Below are 23461 nucleotides of genomic sequence, written 5' to 3'. Positions count from 1 at the left end.
AATCTTAAAGTTAAACACCATGAGAGGAGATATGTATTGCAAAGACTCGATGAGAAATATCCACTTGACTCCAAAAATACTTCAAACAATGCGCGCACATCAAATTTTGAAGAGAAAACATAAACTTAAACACCACAAGAGGAGAGAGATATTGCAAAGACTCAATGAGATAATATTTCAAACATTGGACACATCAAATTTTGAAGAGAGAAACAAAATGCCATTCCTGAAACTTAATCTCTTGATACTGTATCATTACAAAGTTGGGGTGAATGACACCGATAGCTCTACAAGAGGACGTTGTCCTCTCGTTGGGTCAGTATTTAGAGATCTAAAAAATTCAACTACTTGCAAAATTGATTTTCGCTCATCGTGATTAGGCAAAAACATCCAATTTTTGACTCTATGAATAATAGTATCCATGGTAACTTTGTCATGGGAACTATTATCCATCCACAACTCTTGCACTATCTGCCAAAAGTCATACAAAGTTTGTAATAAATATCCCAAGGCAAAAACATCAGATGCAGGAGTGTATGCATCTGCCAAAAATGGATCATAAAGCTCTGGGGCTATCCACGGCCGTTTATTTCGCTCTCTGTCTGCGTAGGAGACTGCCTGTGCCACCTTCTCAGGGTTCTTGTCTGCTTCAAATACTCGGGGGGGTCACTATATGTAAATCCTCTATATCACGTGCGTTCAAGGCCTATTTAAAAAGTCCCTTATCTGCGAATTTTTTAGTGAATATAATGTATCCTTTCCTATTCAAATCTGTAAATTTTTTTAAAAATACAATAAATAAATCCCCTCTGTAAATATATTTCTGTAAGTTTTAAATATTTAAAATGTCCTTCTGTTGAACCCACATGATACTTACATATTTATACGAGTGACCCCCCCGAGTTCAAATACAAAATTGAGAGACACCCGTTTTTTGGGCGCTCTCAGCAGTAACCCCCAATCGATAATACCTATGCGTGGCTTTAGCTCTTTTGTAAAATCCAACACTACATTGAATGGATGTAGGTCGGTATGTACAATTCCTGCCATATGTGCTGCCGCTAGGCCTTCCACCAGGGCATGCATAATATGTGGCATGCTTATTACTATTTGTTTTATTTTAGAAAGTTCTAGATGACTTAAAGGAATATTATCAGGTGGGGGTTGTCTCCATCCTCGATCCAAACGGAAAATTGCTCTGGTGAACTCACTGAATCTGAAGGGAACCTTCAGAAGAGTATCACCAAGAGCGCCGCCATTATAGTACGGGAAAATAGTGATCCAAGGAGCCTCTTTTGTAAAGGCAATGCACCGGAAAATCGATGGATGTAGCACTTGCATACCTTGCTCTGCCGCCTGGAAGCTCTCGAACTTGGCGTTGCCTTCTCCTTTGTAGTGCTTTTCGTAAAAAGTAATGTGCTCCGGTAAAAATGATATACCTTTCATTGTATACTCTTTTACTGTGCCAAAAACACCGGAGCCTATTGTTCGCCCTTCGAACAGAGCCTCGTGCGGGATGCCAATGAGATGTGTGCACATAGAATTATAGATGGTAGGATTAATGACACATGTACCACTTGCATCTGCCTGGCTGGATGTTGCAGCGACGTCCTGGGCAATGCGCACTCTTTTGGGGAGGGACTCTGCATCCAACGCCTTCATGCGCTTGCTCTTGGCTCTTTGCTCGCTTCATACAACGTCCCATAACTGTAGACGTTGCATATTGGCTTCAGGCAGGGCAGCATCTCTAAGATCACTGCATGCTACACGCATGCTCCCCAAAATGGTTCGTGTTATGTGTTGATGGTTGAAATCTGCTATCTTCTGTCTATCAAGCAACTCAGCGTTGCCTCCGCTTCGAAGCCGATGCTGTGCATTTTTCCATATTTGGTCTATTAGATCTCGCATGAGTATCTCAGACTCATTGATCTTTTTGACGACATCATCAGCACATTGTGACACTGTGATGACTGCTTCAATGCGAATTGCTCGCAGAACGATTTTACGCTCTTCGGGGAAAAGCATGTTGATCGTCTTCGTAAATCTAGCAAATATCACTAAACACAAAAAAAACAGAATATCAAACATTACTGAAATCAACATCAAGCAAACGTGAGAGAACAGCAACAAGTATATCATTACTTATCAATGTTCAAACAAAAACGGAATATCAAATAATTTTAATGAACTCAACATCATCCAATACATCATCAAATGTGAGAGAACAGCAACAAGTGTATCATTACTTATCAATGATCAAACAAAAACAGAATATATCAAACAATATTACTGAACTCAACATCATGCAATACATTATCGAACGTGAGACAACCGTAACAAGTGCATTATTACTTATGAAGTGTATACATTATCGAATGAGAGAGAGAGAGAGGGGGGGAGGAAGAGAGAGAGGTGTGACACATAGAGAGAGGAAAAATTAAATGACATTTTTTATAGTTTTGTGAGTTCCTAAAGAGAGAAAAATAATGTTTTGTAATCCTAAAGCACTCCTCATCTACACACGTATCGTGATAGAGAGAGAGATGTGAAGTGTATCATGAGAGAGAGAGAGAGAGAGTTGTGAAGTGTATCATTGCGAGAGAGAGAGAGAGAGAATTGTGAAGTGTATCATGAGAGAGAGAGAGAGAGAGAGGAGAGGAAGAGAGAGTTGTGACAAATAGAGAGAAGAAACATTAGATGACATTTTTAATGTTTTTGTGAGTTGCTAAAGAGAAAAATAATGTATTGTTTTAATTTTTAAGTAAATAGAGAGAGAAAAAAGAAATTATTAGGAATTATGTATATTTTAAGAGAAATAAAAAAAATCATTATCTACACATCTATCGTGTTGTGAAGTGAATCATGAGAGAGATAAGGAAAGAGTTGTGAAATGTATCATGAGAGAGAGAGAGGGGGGTAAGAATAGAGAGATATTCATATTTTTCGAGTTACGAATCACGATATTATAAAATAAAACGTTTAGACAATATGATGTAAATTTTGATCCATGAAATACTCATGCCGCGTCAGCAACCAAGTATCGCATGGATCAAACACAATAAAAACAATACAAGTCAAATCAAACAAATTTACGACATTTATTCGACCGCGTTAACGATCATATGCCGTAATATGCAAGCAAATTTACGACACTTTTTTGACCGCATTAACGATCAAATGCCGCAATATGCAAAAAACAATTTATGCACTAGCGGACGACACCAACTTGCCGCGTTAACGACAAAATGCCGCCCGATTCTATGGGAATACGAATAGGATACGAACATACACTGGCCGCGTTACCGACCATATGTCCGCATTTGACAAAGGGAAGGGAAGGGAAGGTGACATCGCCATAACGATACTATGCTTGCCGCGTTACCGACTAGTACCGCTACGGCATGCCATACTTACCATAGGACACAGACTAGCCGCGTTACCGACTAAGTGCCCCAGGGTAAGCACCATTCCGAAGAATGGCCTTACACACACACCAGTCATGTGGCGGGCCACCCACATCCTGCCGCGCATTGCGACAATGGGCGGCTGTCCGCACGAACACACCCACACACACATCCCTCGTGTGGCAGACCACCCACATCCTGCCGCGCATTGCAACAGTGCCTGCACGAACACACCCACATACACACACACACAAGTTTCATTACCTGTGTATGCTGTCAGCAATGAACTCCCAAAGGGCCCCCCGGGCCCATATATATAGGAAATTGTACCCCGCCGGGCTAGATGACGATCCCGCCGGGACCCGCCGGGTTTTGCTTTATCCCGACGGGACCGCCGGGTATAGCAAAAGCCCGGCGGGATTTTATTCGATTACCAGGTCGCTTGCCACCGGCTTTTTTGAGAACATGTTAACATGTGAACATGTTAATAACATGTTAACACATGTTATTAACAAAAAAAATTTTGTGATCACGTGAATATAAAATCAGAGCCTAAGGAGATAGAGAGAGACGGCCATGTACTTGGGCTATAGGCATCTGAAGACCTAGCTACCTCCATTGGCTCCTTTTGTTAAGTAATTTCAATTAAGCAGCATTTTAGTTCTAATTACATTATTCAACATTGACTAATTTGTGTAAAACGTAGGAATTGCACGGTGAGGAGAACACAGAGGAGGTAGCTCAGTAGACTACTAGTAGGGCTTGGGAGACTAGAGGAGGGGATGAGAGTGCATTGACAGGAGAAAGATCGTGATAGGGATAGTGAGGATGATCATGATTAGATCCTCGTCCTCCTTGCTCTAGAGCCTCGTTCTCCTTGCCATTTTGGTTCATCCTCATGTTATATATGTTTATGTGGTATTTGTATATGTTTATGTTAGAGCCTTTTTCTCCTTGCCATTTTGGTTCAGCCTCATGTTATATATGTTTATGTGGTATTTGTATATGTTTATGTTAGAGCCTTTTTCTCCTTGCCATTTTGGTTTAGCCTCATGTTTATGTGGTATTTGTATATGTTTATGTTACCCACAACTTTTGTATATGTTTATGTTAGAAAATGGTGTGAAGGGATTGATGAGCTGAAGTGGAAGCTGGGACTAATGAGGTCGTGGGGGAGACACTGCCTCACCTAATGAACCTCTGTGGCACAACCGGGTATGATCTATCAAGGTGGAGGGCAGGCAAGCCTAATTGCTAAAGGCATCAAGAAATGGGATGACTTGAGGGACTCAGCCACGCTGGCTTCTCTCTGGGGATATAGGAGCTCAATGAGAGGAAAGGGCTTGAACTTAACCAAGCACAAGGGATTGTGGACAAAACTAGGGAAATGTGGTCCCTAACATGAGAATTTTTCTCAAGACCAAAGTGGAATATGTGGTCGCAAAACAATGAAATATAATGCGCTGAAGTATTCAGTACTTACTGGATTCTAATGTTTGTGTGATTTTCATTCGCTTATATGTGCTTGACTTTAATCTGATTTGATAAAGAGAGCCCTTTTTTTTGTGTGTGTGTGTGTTGGGATTCAATTTAAGACGCAAGAGCTCTTTGTGAGCTTGCCACCGAGCCGCCACTCAGCCCTCCTCCTTCTCCTCTTGACATTCAATGGTACCATAAATGTAAATTTTATGTAATTTAACAGATATATTCTTGGCGTTCAATGATTTAAAGTGGTCTACAATTGTCCTAATGCAACAACCAGAAGAGATAAAAGTAGATTCTTTGCTACCAACTTAATAAAGTTTAGTCATGATACATTTGTACTACCATAACATTGTGAGCAAACATTATGAACAGACAATATTTTTAAGAAAATAATTATTATTTTTCTTTTATATATTATCTTTTTGTTATCATAGAATGGAAAAAACACAGTAGATATTATAATATGGAACAGGTAATGTTCCAACCAACCAACTTCATTGAAATTGAAATGGTGATATGTAATACAAGTTGCACCTCAAAGCACACATATTTGAAGACAAAGATATTGAAAGATATTGAGGAAGAAATGGAAGAAGGTGATAATTTCCCCAATGCTTAGGAGGGTGATATGTAATACAAGTTGCACCTCAAAGCACACATATTTGAAGACAAAGATATTGAGGAAGAAATGGAAGAAGGTGATAATTTCCCCAATGCTTAGGAGGGTAATCAAAGATATTATCATAATGTAAATGTTGTGGACGATGATGTCATTGAGAAACAATTGATAGAACAGGGCTTATCATCATCTAGTGAATTTATCAATAGTACATGCTCAGATCCTTTTATGGATGGTGAGATAAATTCCCTTTTAATCATGTGTTTGAAGGTATAGGAGATACAAAATCACAGTAGATATTGACCTCTTTGGAGCTATGGACCTTATAAAGGATCTGAAATCAATGTATTCACTAATATTTTTGATAAAATGCAATAAGTAAATTCTAATACAAATATTGACCCACATATCAAAGCAAATATTGATGTAATTACCAACGATAATATTGATGCCCGTAAGAGCACATACTTGAAAAAAGTTATCTCCTTGAAAAAACCTATAGAAAATGTTAGTATTGGGTAGATATCTTATAGTGTACTGATGTAAAAACTATCTACTGACACTTCTGTAACATCAAATGCCTTAAAAATATTGTCTCCTTAAAATTATTAGTAATAAACATCACTGGGATAATCTCTTGTATTGAGGGGATGCATCATTAGCTAAGGGTTCCAAACCAACACCAACTAGAGTCCTTGTTAAGGATATGAGCATGAATGAGTTGATAGGAAATTTGTTGAACCATGTTTAGGCTAGTAGTGACAAGGCCAACCCAAGGGAAATCGTAAGGCCAGCAGTGACAAGCCCAACCCAAGGGAAATCTTAAGGCCAGTCCTAGCCAGCACCACAAGTAGGACACCCACACCTAGTCCCATGAAGAGATATGGAATGGTGTGTAATTTTTCACCATAATCACATAAGTACAAAGTGTCCAATGTTGAGGCTAGACACCAATATAATTTTGTATTCATTGCCTGTGCCACATGAACCATGACACAGCTCATTCTTAGTACCAAGTAAATCTAGTAAGGTGGACTCCAGCACCATGGTAGATGCCCATAAAACAAAATATTGCAAGAGCTGTATTTGTCTCTTCATTGAAGCCTTTACATTTTCCTCAAGCTAAAACTTATAAATGGTTTTTTCTCGCTTGAGGTACTTTTGTTACTTGGTTGAGACAAAGAGTCCCTTTACCTTCATTATTTTCTTCCTTCAAATTAAAAGAGGTGTTGATGTACAAGAGATGGAAAAAGAGAGGTAAAATGTCTATGCAAAGCAAGATTACAAAAATGACAAAAATAAGTGCTTTATATGCAAGTTTTGTGTGACAAGCTAAAGTAGGCTCGTTGAAGAGAGAGAGAGACTGAGAGAGAGAGAGAGAGTCCTCTTTAAGAGATTTAGGTGCCCATCAGCCATTCACACTAGTAAGAGACCTTTTTGAGTTAACCACTGATGATTGAATCCACATGTTTATCTTTTTGTTTTGCTAAAAAATTAACGTGCACTCAAGGCTAGTGTACATAGCAAAACTTCATGCCTTGTTTGATGTGAAATTTGTTGGAATTAGGGTTGCAGGAATGCACACACAACTTCAAGAAGATGAGGAAGCTTGAGCACAACACAGTAGTGTATTATGAGTGCCAAAAATGAAAGATAACAAGCCCTAGAAGATAATGGGCGTATATACAATGCACGGGGGAAAAAACCTCCTAGTGAGGGAAAAAGTGCCCCGGCGGTCCTAAGTGTGTTCACACACATCACTACTATAATATGGTAACAAATCCCCCCTGGAGTGATGCGGTGAACAAGAGCTAGCACTCATGTATAGGGAAGTGTCTAGCTATGTGGACGAATCCACAAAAGGGAGTAAGCCCAAAGCTTTGCGAAAAGCTTCGAACTTCTCACGAGGCAGAGCCTTTGTGAAAAGGTCTGCAAGGTTATCCTGTGTTGGCACATAAGCCAAATTGATCTCTCCTGCAGAGAGTCTCTCCCTGACATAATGGTAGTGCACCTCAATGTGCTTCGTACGAGCATGGAACACTGGGTTCCGCGCAACTGCCAATGCGCTCTGACTGTCAGTGAAGATGGTGGTGGCAGATGGCTGCCCAACACCCAAATCAGCCATAAGGCGTCTGAGCCACACACACTCAACCGTAGCTGTGAAAGCTGCCCTGTACTCAGCTTCACAACTAGAAGTGGCCACAGTAGGCTGCTTCTTGCTCAACCATGATATGCATGAGCTTCCAAGCATGAAGCAAAAACCACTCGTGGACACGCGTGTGTCATAACAACCAGCCCAGTCAGAATCTGAAAAAACATGTAAATCTGGCGGCAATGATCCCCCCTTGGGATAGAACAACCCAAGATGCCGAGTACCACTCAAATAGCGAAAGATACGCTTCACTGCCTGCCAATGCTTAATGCCTGGGCTATGCATAAATCTGCTCACCTGTGAGACTGCAAACTGAATGTCTGGCCTCGTAATGCATACATAAATGAGGCAACCAACAGCTGTCTGATAGAGTGTGACATCAAAGTGATCTCCAGCATCATGAAGACTCAACTTCAAACCTGTCTCCATTGGAGTAGCAATAGGCTTGCAGTCTTCAAGGCCAAATCTCCGCAACAATGTTTCAATATACTTTGTCTGACACAAAGCAATACCTCCATCACACTGCTTAAATTGTATCCCCAAATAATGATGCAAATGCCCCAAATCTGACATCTCAAAAGAGGCATTCAAATCAGCCTTAAAATCAGCAATATGACTCTCATTTGGTCCTGTGAGCAGCATGTCATCGACATAGAGAGCAATGATTAGATGTACACCATCCACACGTTTAACATACAAAGTGCTTTCTGTTGGACTATTCTGAAACCCATGTGCAGTCAAATATGCATGTATTTTTTCATACCAAGCTCGTGGAGCTTGCTTTAAACCATATAAAGCCTTTTTTAACCTGCACACTTTGTTTTCCTGCCCTCTTTGAACAAAACCACGAGGCTGCGATACATACACCTCCTCATGCAAATCTCCATTTAAGAACGCAGTCTTTATGTCCAGCTGATATACATTCCAACCATTATGAGCTGCTAATGCACAGATGCTACGAACAGTGGTTATACGACATGTGGGAGCAAAAGTCTCATCAAAATCAATGCCCTTCTCTTGAGCATAACCTTTTGCAACAAGCCTAGCCTTATGGCGATCCACTGTGCCATCAGGCTTACGCTTCAATTTGTATACCCACTTAGTGCCAATGGCCTTCTTGCCAGGGGGCAAGTCACATAAAGACCATGTACTATTCTTCATAATAGCATCGTATTCTGCTTGCATAGCAGCCATCCAATTTTTTGAACTTTGTGCCTCATCAAATGAAACAGGCTCACTTTCATCGCACATACTAGAAACAGCCAATGCATAACAATCTGACGCATAAGAGGCACCATGAGAGCCAGAACGAGTGCGACTAGACAAAGGGGCATCCAACTTGCTGTCATGCAAAGTCTGCACCAGCCATCTAGGCATATTCCTAGAGCCCTCAATCTCTTGTCTCTCATCCTCAAGTGCATCATGCACATCTGCATCAGATATAGGCTGATCTGTGCCATCATTTAAAACCTGCATAGGCTGAAAAACTGCCTCATGAGATATTGCACTTGACTGTGCATCACTGAAAAGAGGCAACAATGTATCATAGACATCACGTGAGCTGATATCTGTCTCCTTAGTACATGAAACCAAGGGCTGAACTGCATCTTCCACAAATACAACATCACGGCTAACCAAAATGCGCTTTGTCTGTGGATGATACAAACGATAGCCTTTGCTCTCAGCACTATATCCAACAAAAATACATTTGACAGCTTTGTCATCCAATTTTCTGCGATGTTGCACAGGCACTAATGCATATGCCAGGCAACCAAAAACACGTAAATGGCCAACAGATGGCTTGCGGCTATGCCAAGCCTCATATGGAGTGACAACCTGTAATGCTTTGGTGGGACACCTGTTTAGTACATAAGTGGCACACATGACAGCCTCAAGCCAAAAACCATGTGGTAGACTTTGACTCTTAACCATACATCTTGCCATTTCCATGAGAGACCTGTTTTTTCTCTCAGCCACACCATTTTGCTGTGGTGTATACGGCACTGTACATTGGTGTTTTATCCCACGCTCAGCCAGAAATGCATTAAATTCTGAAGACATATACTCCCCCCCTCGATCTGAACGGAGGGTGCCCATCTTACTTTCTGACACATTTTCAGCCATAACCAAAAACTGTTTGAAGCACAAAAACACTTCGGACTTTGCCTTCAAAGGATATACCCATGCATGCCTGGTAAAATCATCAATGAAAGTCACGAAGTAAAGGTAGTTTCCAAATGATGGAGTTTGCATGGGACCACAAACATCACTGTGAACAAGCTGCAATCTGCGTTCAGCTCTCACTGATCCATCTTTGGGAAAGGAAGCACGCTGCATTTTACCCAATATGCAGCCCTCACAAACATGCTTGACAGGTGCCTCAAGCTTAGGCAAAGAAGACACCATTTCAGATTTCTGCAGGCGCAGCAAACTTGCAAAATTCAGATGACCAAAACGTGCATGCCACAGTTTTGCATTTGAAATAGCCTGCGTATCCATAATAGCACATGCTGAATCCTCTACACATTTGCCATCCATATTGAGCTTATACAACCCTCGACATAGTGAACCAGATGCTACAATGATGTCACCACAAGAGAGATCATGAACAGTACATCTGTCATCCACAAATTTTACAACCAAACCTGTTTTGGCAAATGCGGATACTGACAGCAGATTCTTTTTGATCCCTGGCACATACAATGCATCAAAAAGTGTAAAGGTGTTGCAATTTGCAACATTCAGCACAATCTGTCCAACTCCTTTAACGGGATAAGAGGAGTTATTGGCACAAGTGACAGTATTCCCTGTGGGAGCAGACTCAAGGAAAGTGAATAAACTGCGCTGCGAGGTGATATGCTTAGTGGCACCACTGTCAAAGTACCATACATCTGAATCTACTGCAGACATACATGTGTCATGCAAAGATGGGTCATAACTGCACTGCGCATTGAATGCCCATTCTGTATCTTGAACAACATTAGCAGATTCATTGTTAGAAGGAGAGGCATCTGCAACAGCCATACCAGCCTCTTTCTTCTTAGCCTCTTTCGCAGCCAGCTTAGGACACGCTTTGATGACATGATCATTTCCCTTACAGTACTTGCAAAATGTCTTCTGTTTGTCACCCTTCTTCTCATCTTTGTCTTCCTTCTTTGGTTGCGCAGCATTTGCAGATTTCTGCTTACTAGAAGAAAAGCCAGCTTTACCTTTCCCGCTTCTCTGACTAGCAACGAAAGCTTGATCTGCGACACGCATAATATTCCTGTTTTGCCTTGACTGGTCTTCTTGCAGCAAAACAGAAACTAACTCCTCAAATGATAAGGCATTGGGATTGCCTTTCATCATCAAGCGAAGAGTGGAAGCAAAACCCTGATAAGAATCTGGTAGACCATTCAAAACAGTCTGCACAAGTGAACTGTCTGACAGGATTTCATCTGCAGAAATGAGCTGCTCTTTGAAATCCTTGATCTTTGTCAAAAAGCTATCCATAGAATCACCTTCGTTCATATGCTCACTCTCCAACTGTTTTCGGAGATAAGCAACACGAGCCTCATTTCTTGCCTGATACAATGTAGCAAGTACATCCCAAGCATCCTTAGAAGTCCTGCAGGAGCGAATATGTGGGATAATGGTACGTTTGACAGACAGCGCAATCAAGGCATGAGCCTGCGCATCTCTACCATCCCAACGAATCTGCTCTGCTGAAAGTGGTGGTTCTCGAACAGCTGCTACAGCACTTGTGCCTGCACCATCATCAACAGTACCTGTTTCTGATATATTTGCAGCATTCCCAGCCACAATAGGACGTGCATCAATACCCTGCACAATGTTCCATAACCCCTTTGCTACCAATACATGTCGCATCATATATGCCCACAATGGATAGTTGGTGCCATCCAACTTATCCTCAGCAGCCAACATGCGGAATACATCATTGTTGTCAGCCATGGCCAATGACTGTACTACTAGATGTAAATGCTGTCTGTAAGAGGTAAACCTGTATAAAATCGACCTGTGCTATGTAGCACAGCCCAAAACAGACGAATGGGCACCTGTCCTGCAGATTTTAATCTTGACAGAAAATCTGCACAGTAGGACGATTTTGCCTGCGCAGTACTTGGAATGCAAAAACGGAGGGCGAAATGACTTCAGATCAAAATTCTGAAACGAACTAGCCCTACGGGCTTTTTTCCCACGGCATATACTAACCTGCAGACGCTCGTGAAACCTCGTCGCAATCGGAGGAGATGAAGCGGCAGGTGCCGGTGATGCTGCCCGGGAGGAGGAAGCCTGCTCTGATACCAATTGTTGGAATTAGGGTTGCAGGAATGCACACACAACTTCAAGAAGATGAGGAAGCTTGAGCACAACACAGTAGTGTATTATGAGTGCCAAAAATGAAAGATAACAAGCCCTAGAAGATAATGGGCGTATATACAATGCACGGGGGAAAAAACCTCCTAGTGAGGGAAAAAGTGCCCCGGCGGTCCTAAGTGTGTTCACACACATCACTACTATAATATGGTAACAAAATTCAAGTGTTGGGAGTGTCCCTTAATTAGGCTATCAATGTGGTTAATCTAACTTAATAGAATCTCTAATTGAAGAACCTTTAAGAGATTAGTGCAAACATTATTTTTTATAACCTAGAATCTCAAATTGAAGAGCCATTTGAGATACTAGCACACAAATATTTGTTAACTTATATATAGAAGATTTCATGGCCTACTCGAATATGCATCTTTTTCTAGTAAAGAATGAGCTCCTTTAACCTTGTGTGACCTTGCATGATTGGGAAGTTATTGACTTTTGTGACCTCTCCAACTTCTCTTCATTTCATAGTTCCCTAATCCTTCACCTCATTAGCTATGCATACATGTAAACAAATGTGGCATTTCCTTTTACTCTACTCACTCATTGATTTGTCTCAATAAACATGCTTGTTATGCATTCATATATTTGTTCCCCTATGCTTTGTTCTCTACATATCCATTGATTTCTCAATAACCATGTTTGATATGAATTCATCTATTTTTTTTCTCTATGTTTTGTCTACTTTATGCTGGTCTCACCTATACCTCAATGGAAAACAAGTATGCAATAGTTCTTCTTCCCACTTATGGTGCTTTCACACAATCATGAAGAAAATAATTTTCAATATATTAAAAAAACTTTTATGCCTTTTGAGCTTCCTATGTAATATTACGTAAACCAATAAAATTTTAGTTTTCTTTTCATTTTGGCCATTGCATTGTTGGAAAGTCTTTGCCACTTGTCATTAAAATAAAGCATCTCTACGTTTGGTGAAAAACTAGACTAAATCCTTTTTTATGTGTTTGTTTTATGTTAATGTAAAGACTCTTTAAGTTATCCCCACTCTTTATCTAGCTCTTGAGGTAAGATCGAACCTTACACCCAATTCTTTTATTTTATGAATTTATGATTTTTTTGTTCAATGTTTATTTTATATTTATGCTTATGTTGCATGCTTCTAATAATGAGAAAGCATAGAGCTACGCATAGCTCTATGTATGATCTTATCATCATAGGCTTGCTAGCATGATGGAAAACACATGCTTCTGCACACATAGCCATGGAGTACACATGTACACATAAGCATGAAGTAAGAGACATGGATCAAGAACAAGATACACAAATAAACATCATAGTGTATTCCCCCTCCAATTTTCATACAAGAGGGGCTTTATATAGCCACCTAACCATGTGACTCTTGGTATACCCATATGACTATTGGGTTCTCATAACCTCCATAAGATCCTAACTCCCCACTATCCCTCTTGTAACCCACTTCTTGATATGACATATTTTAATGACCAAATCCCACAACTCATTAGCCTAAGCTAATGCTAGTAATGTTAGGGGGTATTCACACCCAAGCTAATGCCAAAATGCTAGGGGGTGTTCACACCTGTCAACATCTCTATTCCATTTTATTTAATTGCTGTTGTACTATCTCCTATCAATGCTAAGTACATCATGAAAATGTGTGAATAAGTGGTTGCTAAAAGGTATAATGCAAGCCATCTTAATTCATAAAATATGATCATGTAGAAAACCATAAAACTGATGGTAGACCAAGGAGATGGTGGGAAGATGATTTCCACAAATCAAATGAAGTATCCACAAGCATATGCCGATGGAGAATCTCATCCATGCGCACTCAAGTGTGCTACCATCTTTGTCGGTGAAGCCTGCCAACCTATGCCACTGAATTCAGCCTCCTCTTCCTCTTTGTGGATGTGGATGTAGTCATCCACATCCATGGGCACTCAAGTGTGCTACCATCTTTGTCGGTGAAGCTTGCCAGCATAGGCCACCAACTTTAACCTCCTCTTCCTCTTTGTGGATGTGGATGTGGATGTAGTCATCCACATCAACCAACATTGTAGGTGATTTGATGTTAACACCTGCTTCTTCTCCATGCGTCCGAGATTGTGGTGTAATGGTGGAAAGTTTTGACCAAGAAAGTCAAACTAGTAGAAGAGATAATAATAGTATAGTAGAGAAACTTGAATATTGTGGAACAATTCAAGACATCTTGGATATTGGATTTAGAATTTTGAGAGTGTTCATCTTTGATGTTAAGTGGTTTAATGTGGTATATAGAGGTACTCAAGCAGCCGTCAAGAAGAATCCAAGCGGATTTTTTGCAATTGACTCAACTAAATTATGGCAAGATTCAAGAGACATATATGTTCTACCACAACATTGTGAATAGGTTTATACTTGATGAATCTATAGATAGAAGGAAGGAATTGTATATATAGATAGAAGGAAGGAATTGTATATATTTTCTTGTAAATATTTTGTGGTTCTTTATTTTAGGTTGTGTTTCATCCAGACCAAAGAGATCCTAATTGGTGGTATGTAATACAATTCTCTTCTAGATCTAAACATTTATTTCAAGATCAAGATGTTGAAGCATGGTGGACAATCCATGGAGGATGCAACTAACAATCAATTTGATGACCATGAGGACCATGATCATAATACCTCTACATCTTATTCAAGTAGTGGAATATGACTTTGTATTGATATAGGAGCCATCAAAATGATGGATTTAGAGATAGACAAATTGGCATGCATGGATTTAGAGATAGACAAATTGGCATGCATGGATTTAATGCAAGATGGATTTGATGATGGTACAAGTTAAATATATGTCATTATAACATATGTACACATTGATCAATTTATATAACTATTTGATGATTTTGTTGTTTTAGTTCAATAATATTTGGATGTTTTTCAAGCTTTTTGGGTTATAAGAGATTCCACATGGGGTGGTTGATATTTGCGAAATGAATCCGACACCACTTTCTAGTGTTTTATTTTTTTAAAAGGCTGTATCATCTCTCATTCGATTCAAGATCATGTTTTTAGAAGGGATCTCTATCTTTATTGTTTTCGTGCATGATAATCTACTAATTCAATCGTGGGTTGTTGTTTTTGGCTTCTTCTAGAACCTTGAGGTGATTTCTATGTAGGATAGCGAGAGAGAGAGAGAGAGAGAGAGAGAGAGAGAGAGAGAGAGAGAGATTTTGAGATTCGGGCCAGTCATCCTTAGACAGGGAACACTCGGTATAGCCACGACATCCAGTGTGGAGGTTGGGTGTGGATAGGCATTGGAGAAAAGCCCTAGATTGGCTAGATCTTTTGGTTGGTGATTCTCTCTCTGATTTTTAGATTTTGTATTGGCGATTATTATGTTACTTTCTATTGTCACAACGATTATGGTTTATTGAAAATCTCTTTGTTTTATGAAGTATGATGTGATTTTTCTATAAATTTTGAGCAATTTTGTGCATAGATCATGGAACAATATCTCTATATGGGTATGTTTCATCACTAGTTTACCTTTCTCCAAATCTCTCTGTCTTTAATTATCTCGATATCTCTTTAATTATCTCAATCTCTCTTACTCTCCCTGATTCTCTCTATTTCTCTCAAACTCGCGAACTATGTCTCTCTCTCTCTCTCTCTCTCTCTCTCTCTCTCTCTCTCTCTCTCTCTCTCTCTCTTTAACACACACTCTCCCTCTTTAACTCACTCTCTACATTTCTCCGACACTTTCTAGCTCTCTCTCTCTCTTATACTCTCTTAACTCATCGAACTGGCCAACTCTCTCTAACACACTCACTCTCTCTTTTTCTCTCTCTAACTCTGTTTACCTTTCTTAACTCTCTTTGTTTCTCTCTAACTCCCACTCTCTCGCTAATTCACTATCTTTAATGTCTCTAAATGTATTTATTTGTCTCTATAACCCTCTCTTTATCTCTCTCTCTCTCTCTCTCTCTCTCTCTCTCTCTAACTCTCCAGCCCTCTAATCTAACCGTATAACTCTCTCTCTAGCACTCACTCTTTCTCTCTAACTCTCTTTTTACCTTTCTCTATATCTCTCTAACTCATTCTCTCTAGCTCTCTTTTTTTCTCCTTCTAACCCTCTCTCGCTCTCTCTCTCTAACACTCATTGTCTCTCTAACACTCATTGTTTCTTTCAAACTCACTACCTTTATTTTTCCCTAACTCTCTAATCCTGTAAACTTTTTGATGTGAAAGAAGATGCTCTACACAAATTCATAGACCAAATATGCACACGACCTCACAGAACAACAGAGACGATAGCAATAGTTGGAATGCACTCTGACTAACTTGGTAGAGGTAATAAGTTCAGAGCTTGTGGCAAAGCTTCAAATTTCTCCCTAGAAAGGGTCTTGGTAAATCCAGTGCCACATTGGCATGCGTTGATGCTTAGGTCAAGGCTATCTCTCTAGCATGGAGTCGTTCCCTAATATAGTGATAATGCACCTCAATGTGCTTCATCCGTCCATGGAAAATTGGATTCCGAGTAATTTTTAATGTGCTCTTACTTTCAGTGTAAAGGTTGGTAGCAGACTCCTGTCTAATACCAACATCAACCCCAAAAGATGGCAGAGCTGGACACACTCCATAGAAGTTATGAATGCTGCCCTATATTTAGCTTCACAATTGAATGTTGGTTCTTAGATGCATGAGTTGCCAAGAAGGAAACAATAGCTCAATTCAAGATGCAGTACGTGCAGCCGCGCGTGTGGGATCTCGTGCACAATGCCCTTCGCCACCCTCTCTCCCGCGCCAACATTCCTCACGGCCAGCACCACGTGAGCCCCACGCAGCGCCAGAACTCGCGCGGTCTCTGCCCCAATCCCGCTCGATGCACCTGTGCCATAACCATCTAAAAGATTAGCATGTCTTAAGCAATCGATATATCGCTTATGTTCTAATTACATGCACTTGTATATTAACCTGTGACAATGGCCGTCCTGTTGGAGGCGTCGATTCCCTCGGTAACCTCCTCTGCGGTTGAGAAGCAGCTGAAGGCTGAGGCGTCCTTCGTGAGCGGCGGGGCTGCCATATCAATAAAAATACTCGTACGCTTGGGTAACCAGATCAGAGATTCCGAATAGCAGGTGCGTTGGAGATGGACTGAGAGATTCCGAATAGCAGGCAAAATGCAGGTACTTTGCAGAGGGACTGGTAATCGTCTGACTGGGGGGCACCTCTTTCATTTATATGCCTTATTTACAAGGCGTTTGTCATGCATGACACCATTCCCGCAGCGACAGGACTAATCAAGGTGGTTCACGGAGCGACGGGACTAGTTAGTAGTCAAGGTAAGGGGCTGGTGGGCAATCTATGCTCATGCATGACATCATCCCTCTATGCTCATGCATGACATCATCCCTCGCGAAACTCCTAACTGCTTTGATTCGCAATTACAGACTGCGGCGGTTATAAAGCGCCTCAGCTTGCTGCTCTCCAGCAGCCTGCTGTGGGCAGTTTCCTTAGTACACACTGCGGCCGGTTGGAACGCTGTCATGGAGAGCTTGTTATACATCATGATCAGGTTGCCCAAAGTGGTGCATCAACGTACAAATATGCGCTTTGTTATTGAGGAGTGGAAGGTTGTGATTTGATTCGGAATTGCAGACGGCGGTTGGAAGTGCCCTTTGTTGCTGGGGAGTGTGCGACAGTGAAAGTGATGCACTCTAATTTCTATTGTTTGAGGGCAAGCTTTACTCCAGGTGCCTCACATTTAAGGACAAGGTTTTATGGCCTTAATTTTTAAAAAAACCTCTTTAACAAACGAAAATATTGTATCCTGGTCGTATGGATTCACCCCCGTCTGGTACTATGGTTTCTCCGTGGATGCTCTCCATGCTCCAACTTAACTGATGTAATTTTTGTTCTATTCTAATTCAATTCACCGCACTTATGGAGAAAAAATAAAAATTGTACCACATATGTAACCCGTATGGAACTGTATTGTAGTAGTTGTAAACGTGTGGCTATCTCTCTCTCATTGTAAAGAAAAGACAAAAGACATTGTATGTAAGATATTGTAAGAATGAGCACACCTCACCATGTATCCCCACCCATTCATGAAAACTTCAACGTGTGGCTATCTCTCTCTCATTGTAAAGAAAAGACAAAAGACATTCATGAAAACTTCAACGTGGGGCTGTCTCTCTCTCATTGTAAAGAAAAGACAAAAGACATTGTATGTAAGATATTGTAAGAATGAGCACACCTCACCATGTATCCCCACCCATTAAAATGTAATTAAATGAAATCATACATGTATGTGTGTGTGTATGTGTGTGTGTGTGTGTGTATGTGTGTGTGTGTGTGTGTGTGTGTGTGTGTGTGTGTATTTATATATATATAGGTTTATGTGTCTAAATATAATAAAACATAATATATATTTACATATTACATGTGTGTGTGTGTGTGTGTGAAAGAGAGAGTGTGCATGTGAGAGAGAGAGAGAGAGAGAGAGAGAGAGAGAGAGTATCATGTGTGTGTGTGTGTGTGTATGTGTGTGTGCATGCATGTAAGAGAGAGAGAGAGAGAGATAGAGAGAGTTTCTAATTGTGTGAGAAAGAGAGAGAGACGGTTTTTATGTGGGGGAGAGAGTGTGTGAGAAGAGAGCGAGAGAGAGTGTATGCATGTGTGTGAGAGAGAGAGATCAAAAAGAGACAAATAGACAGACAGACAAACAAACAGAGAGATAGAGACTGAGACCTACAAGTCTGTGTGTGAGAGAGTGTGTGGGGGGGGGAGGAAAAAAGTGTGCATTTGCATTAATGCATGTGCGGGTGTGTACATGTATATGCATGGGTGTGTGTGTGTGTGAGAGAGAGAGAGAGAGAGAGAGAGAGAGAGAGAGAGAGAGAGAGAGAGCATGTGCATGTGTGCATGTGTGAGAGAAACAGAGACATTGTAGGTAAGATGTATTTATTTGCAAGTGAGCACACCTCACAACACATCTCCACCATTAAAATTAATTAAAATTGTATATGTGTATGTGTAAATTTATTTGTGTGTGTGTGTGTGTGTGTGTGTGTGTGAGAGAGAGAGAGAGAGAGAGAGAGAGAGAGAGAGAGAGAGAGAGAGAGAGAGTATATATGTATATGTGCAGTTACATGCATGTGTGTGTGTGTGTGTGTCAGTGTGTGTAGAGAGAGTTTCTATGTGTGGAAGAGTGTGTATTGCATGCATGCGTGTAAGAGAGAGAGTTTCTATTATGTGTATGACAAGAGAGAGGGAGTGCATGTGTGTGTAAGAAAGAGAGAGAGAATTTCTATGTGTGATTAGAAGATGTGTGTGGGGGGAGAGAGTATGCATTTGCATTAACACATCTGCGGATGTTTACATGTGCATGTGTGTGTGTGAGACGAGAGAGAGAGAGTCTTAACACTTGAGAGAGAGAGATAGTAGTGTGTGTGTGTGTGTGTGTGTGTGTGAGAGAGAGAGAGAGAGAGAGAGAGAGTAAAAGTAGTTTTCAATAAAATATGAATTGAAATTAAAAACAATTTGTGTGTGTGTGTGTGTGTGTGTGTGTGTGTGTGTGTTGTGTAATATATCTATCTATGTATATACTATCTATTATGCATAAGTTTTAGGAAGGAAACTGGACACGCAATGTTTGGAAAAGGGCTGAGAGAGAGAGAGAGAGGAATGGGTATAAAGAGAGAGAGGGTAAAGAGAGAGAGAGAGGGAATAAAAGTAGTTCTCACTAAAATATCAATTAAAATTAAAATAAATTATAAATACATGTATGTCTGTGTGTTTTTATTTACGCCTCGGGGAGGGGGGGTTACTCATAAATATGTAAGCGTAGCACGTGGGTTCAACTACACATTTTTTACATACAAAAGGATACCATTTAAAGGGGGTATTAAGAGACTGAATAGAAAAAGAATGTGTTTTAAAGGATACCATTTAAAGGGATACCATTTAAAGGGAGTATTTAGAGACTGCATAGAAAAAGAATGTGTTCATTTCATGAAAAATTTACAGATAAGGGGTTTTTAATGCATGTGATATAGAGAGTTTATATATAGTGAACCTCCCAAGATTTATGCACACACACATATATGTGTGTGTATGTATGTATATATATATGTGTGTGTGTGTGTGTGTGTGTAATATATATATCTATATATATCCTATCTACTATTATGCATAATTTTTTGGGAGGGGATCGGACACACAACATTTGGAAGAGGGCCAAGTGTTGGGGTAGGGAAAAGAGAGAAGGGGGTGTGATGGTGGAGGGGAGGAACCATGTGTTGAGGCAAAGGGGCGAGAGAGAGAGAGAGAGAGAGAGAGAGAGAGAGAGGGGAGTGAAGTGGAGTGGAGGCCATATATTGAGAAAGGGGAGAGAGGCAAAGGAGTGTAGGGGTATATTGAGAGAAGCATCCAAGGGTTACGGTTAGGGTCAATCATCCAGGGTCACACATGGGAAATGGAGAGTCAAGAGTCACTTGAGGGCCCTCCTATATAATAGGGGCATGGGGCACACTCAAAGGAGGCTTGGGGGTTTGGAGGCTAAGGCTATGGTCTCTTGATATTAGCTTGAGGCTAGGTTATGTTATGCTCTCTTGTGTAGAGGATCATAACTACTAACCTACCATTTCGCACTATAGCTACATGCTATTGGATTGGAGTTATACCTCTTGATGGTATGGGACATAAAGGTAAAGGTATGATGTATTTCATTATAATTCATGTGTGCATCCCTTGGGCTCGGGGGTGGTCGGGTGGATGAGTTTATACCTGATTTATGTATGTTTATGCATAACAATTATCTAGAGATATCTTAGGGTTTTAACAGTGGTATTAGAGTAATCTCTAGTTAATTATTATTGATTTTTCTTTCTTATTGTAATTTTTGGTATTTTTTTGAAGTAGATTTTAATATTTACTAATAAAAATATTATTTTGTTGATGATTTACACGTGGATCATCGATATCAAGATTGGAATGCGTGTTACTACTATTCAATGGGTGGTGGAGGAACCGACGTTACGAGGGAATTTCGTGAGCTATTTTTTCCTATTTTTGTGGTTTAAAATAAGGATTAATGGAAATTTTTATAAAAATACCACATATTTTATTGTGGATATTTTTGGTAGAATGGATTCTCTAAATTTCTAAAGTTTTTAGGAAATTTTTTAGAAATTGTCTGAGCATTTTTATGGTTAAAAATGTATTTTTTATACATTTTTGTGGGTTTTTTCGTGGGTATGAGATCAATTTTTTGTCGATTTTCTGCTAAAATACAGTAGGGGACAACATATTGATGCATTGAACGCTCTCGCGTGTGCGTGGGACCCTCTCACTTCTGAATTTTCCTTCTATTTTCCTCTCGCGTGTATAAACACCTCTTAAAAAAACACATTTTTATTAATGTTAATCATAATTAGTAGTTAATTATGATTAACAAGATTAATTAAAAATTTAATCAAATGTTAATCCTCCTCTCTGATTAGAGAGGAGGAGGGGGTGCATGGAGAGGTTCCACGGAAATGGAGTGAAGGAGAAAGGAGAGTGGGGAGGGAAGAGAGAGAACCTCCTCTCTCAATAATGTGCACAGCCCGAGGGGGGGGGGCTACGCAGCAGCCGCACAGCCCGAGGGGGGGGGGCTACGTTTTTCCGCCCCGGCGGAAAAACGTTCCCCCCCTAAAAAGGTTTCCATAAGCTTTTTAATAAATCTTATTAAGCTTTGTTTTTTTTGTTTTTTTTAAAATGAGTTTTTTTAATTTAAAAAAGAAACTTTTGAATTTTTTTCAAAAAAACCCTTAAAAAAACAAATCTCTGAAAATTTTCAAATTTTTTTCTCTTAAAACCTTTTGGCTTTTCATCTTCCGAGAAACCTTTTGGCTTTCCGCTTTCCCGAAACCTTTTGGCTTTCCGAATTCTAGAAAATCTTTTGACCTTTCAGATTTCGAAAACTTTTGACCTTTCACATTCTGATTTTTTTTTGTCTTTTCATTTTTCTGAAATTGTTGGCTTTCCGTATTCCGGGAAAACCATTGGGATTCCGAAATTTTTTGACCGTTCGTATTCTAAATGCGTTTGGGATAAATTAATTTTTTTAAAAAAATTCTTGAAAATTAGTAAAAAATTAGACAAAGGTTATTTTCAACTTTTGAAAAATGTGGGGTTGGTGTTTGGCATGTGGTGTGTCCATTGGGGCGCCCGTGACCATTCTAATTCCTTTAAAAATATTTTTTTTGAACCAGAAAATTAGAAAATCCATTAAAATTATAAATATTCATTGGATTTGAGAATTGTCAAGTAGAATTGAAAATTTCCTGAATGATGGGATTCTCAAGAAAAATAAAGAATATTCTAGAAATTATTTTTAGAAATAAAAAAAATTGATATATTTAAAATATCAATGGTATTTTGGTAAATCTAAATTGCTAATTTTTTTTAGAAAAATATAGGTTTGGAATGCCATAAGATAGGTTTGGTGGAAGTCAAAATTATCGTATTTTGAGGCCCTATTAAATTAAGAAAAATTAGAAAAAAATCATGATAATTCTTTTTCTCGAGAATTTAATATTTTCGAGGGTTATTTAGTATTGAAGTACGTGTTCACGTGCTGACATTAGATAGATGCGGGTTATTCGCATATTTATTAATATGATTATACCTCGTATTAATAGTTATTTGGATTAATTCTAAACGATGTTTTCATGATTTTTGACCATTGTTTACCCATTCTTTTTGGACATGTTCCATAATTTCTTTTGGCTATAATTTGCGTTCAAAGTGTGTTTCACCCTCGACACTTTTCCATGATAATTTATTTTGCACTTGTTTAAGTGTGGTCTATGCTTAATTTCTTAAGCCTAAGACAAATTCTATCATGGGTTAGTTGATCAGTTTGTTTTGGTGAATTCTATTAGATGTTTTTCAAGTTTTATATGGACTCATCAGGTTCTGCCTAGATCACTTGTGTTTAGGGGTTTTTTAATGAGTGTTACACATATGTGTTTCACTTGCTTAATTTGGAGTTTTGTTTGAACGACACTACGTTCATATACTCCGGATTGATGATTTGGCCACCAATTTAATGCTTCTTTTGGCATAATTAATGTCCATTAGATGGCATGCATTGATTTTTATGATCAACTATGGTTTTCATGGATTCGAGAAGCTTCTATGCTTTTATCCATGGTTTTACAAGGATCTTTTGATCGTTTGAATAATCTTATGTGCTTTAAAGACAGCATTTGTCTTTATTTTTTGCACATAATTTTAGAGTATATTTCTTGTACTCTTGTACATATTCCAACTCAGATACGTAGTTGCTTATGTATCTAGGTGAGTTATTTTTCTACCCTAACTTTATTGTTTATTGAGTAGTTATCATTAGAAAGGTGCCAATAATTCAATTTCTTTTCTAATGATATACTCAGAAAGAGTTATTCCTTGATGTAG

The 23461-nt window shown here is 39.5% G+C and overlaps 1 long non-coding RNA gene and 1 pseudogene across 2 annotated transcripts; one reads left to right on the top strand and one right to left on the bottom strand.

Annotated features, from left to right (window-relative positions):
• Nucleotides 1-16686: 16686 nt before the first annotated feature.
• LOC147629132 (short-chain dehydrogenase TIC 32, chloroplastic pseudogene) lies at nucleotides 16687-17203 on the bottom strand (annotated as a pseudogene). Its single transcript, XR_015267976.1, has 2 exons — nucleotides 16970-17203; nucleotides 16687-16883 (listed from the first exon to the last, which is right to left on the bottom strand). The product of XR_015267976.1 is annotated as a short-chain dehydrogenase TIC 32, chloroplastic pseudogene (transcript).
• A 43-nt stretch (nucleotides 17204-17246) lies between these two features.
• On the top strand, nucleotides 17247-18000 carry LOC147629131 (uncharacterized). The gene is made up of 2 exons (XR_015267899.1): nucleotides 17247-17337; nucleotides 17446-18000. It is a non-coding gene; the product is annotated as an uncharacterized LOC147629131 (long non-coding RNA).
• The last annotated feature ends 5461 nt before the right edge of the window (nucleotides 18001-23461 follow it).

Source organism: Cibotium barometz, chromosome 18 (genome assembly GCF_041138505.1).
Source record: "Cibotium barometz isolate CiBa-2024 chromosome 18, ASM4113850v1, whole genome shotgun sequence".
NCBI lineage: Eukaryota > Viridiplantae > Streptophyta > Polypodiopsida > Cyatheales > Cibotiaceae > Cibotium > Cibotium barometz.
The sequence above is the reverse complement of the archived record's forward strand: the minus strand, read 5'-3'. Positions and strand labels throughout refer to the sequence as shown.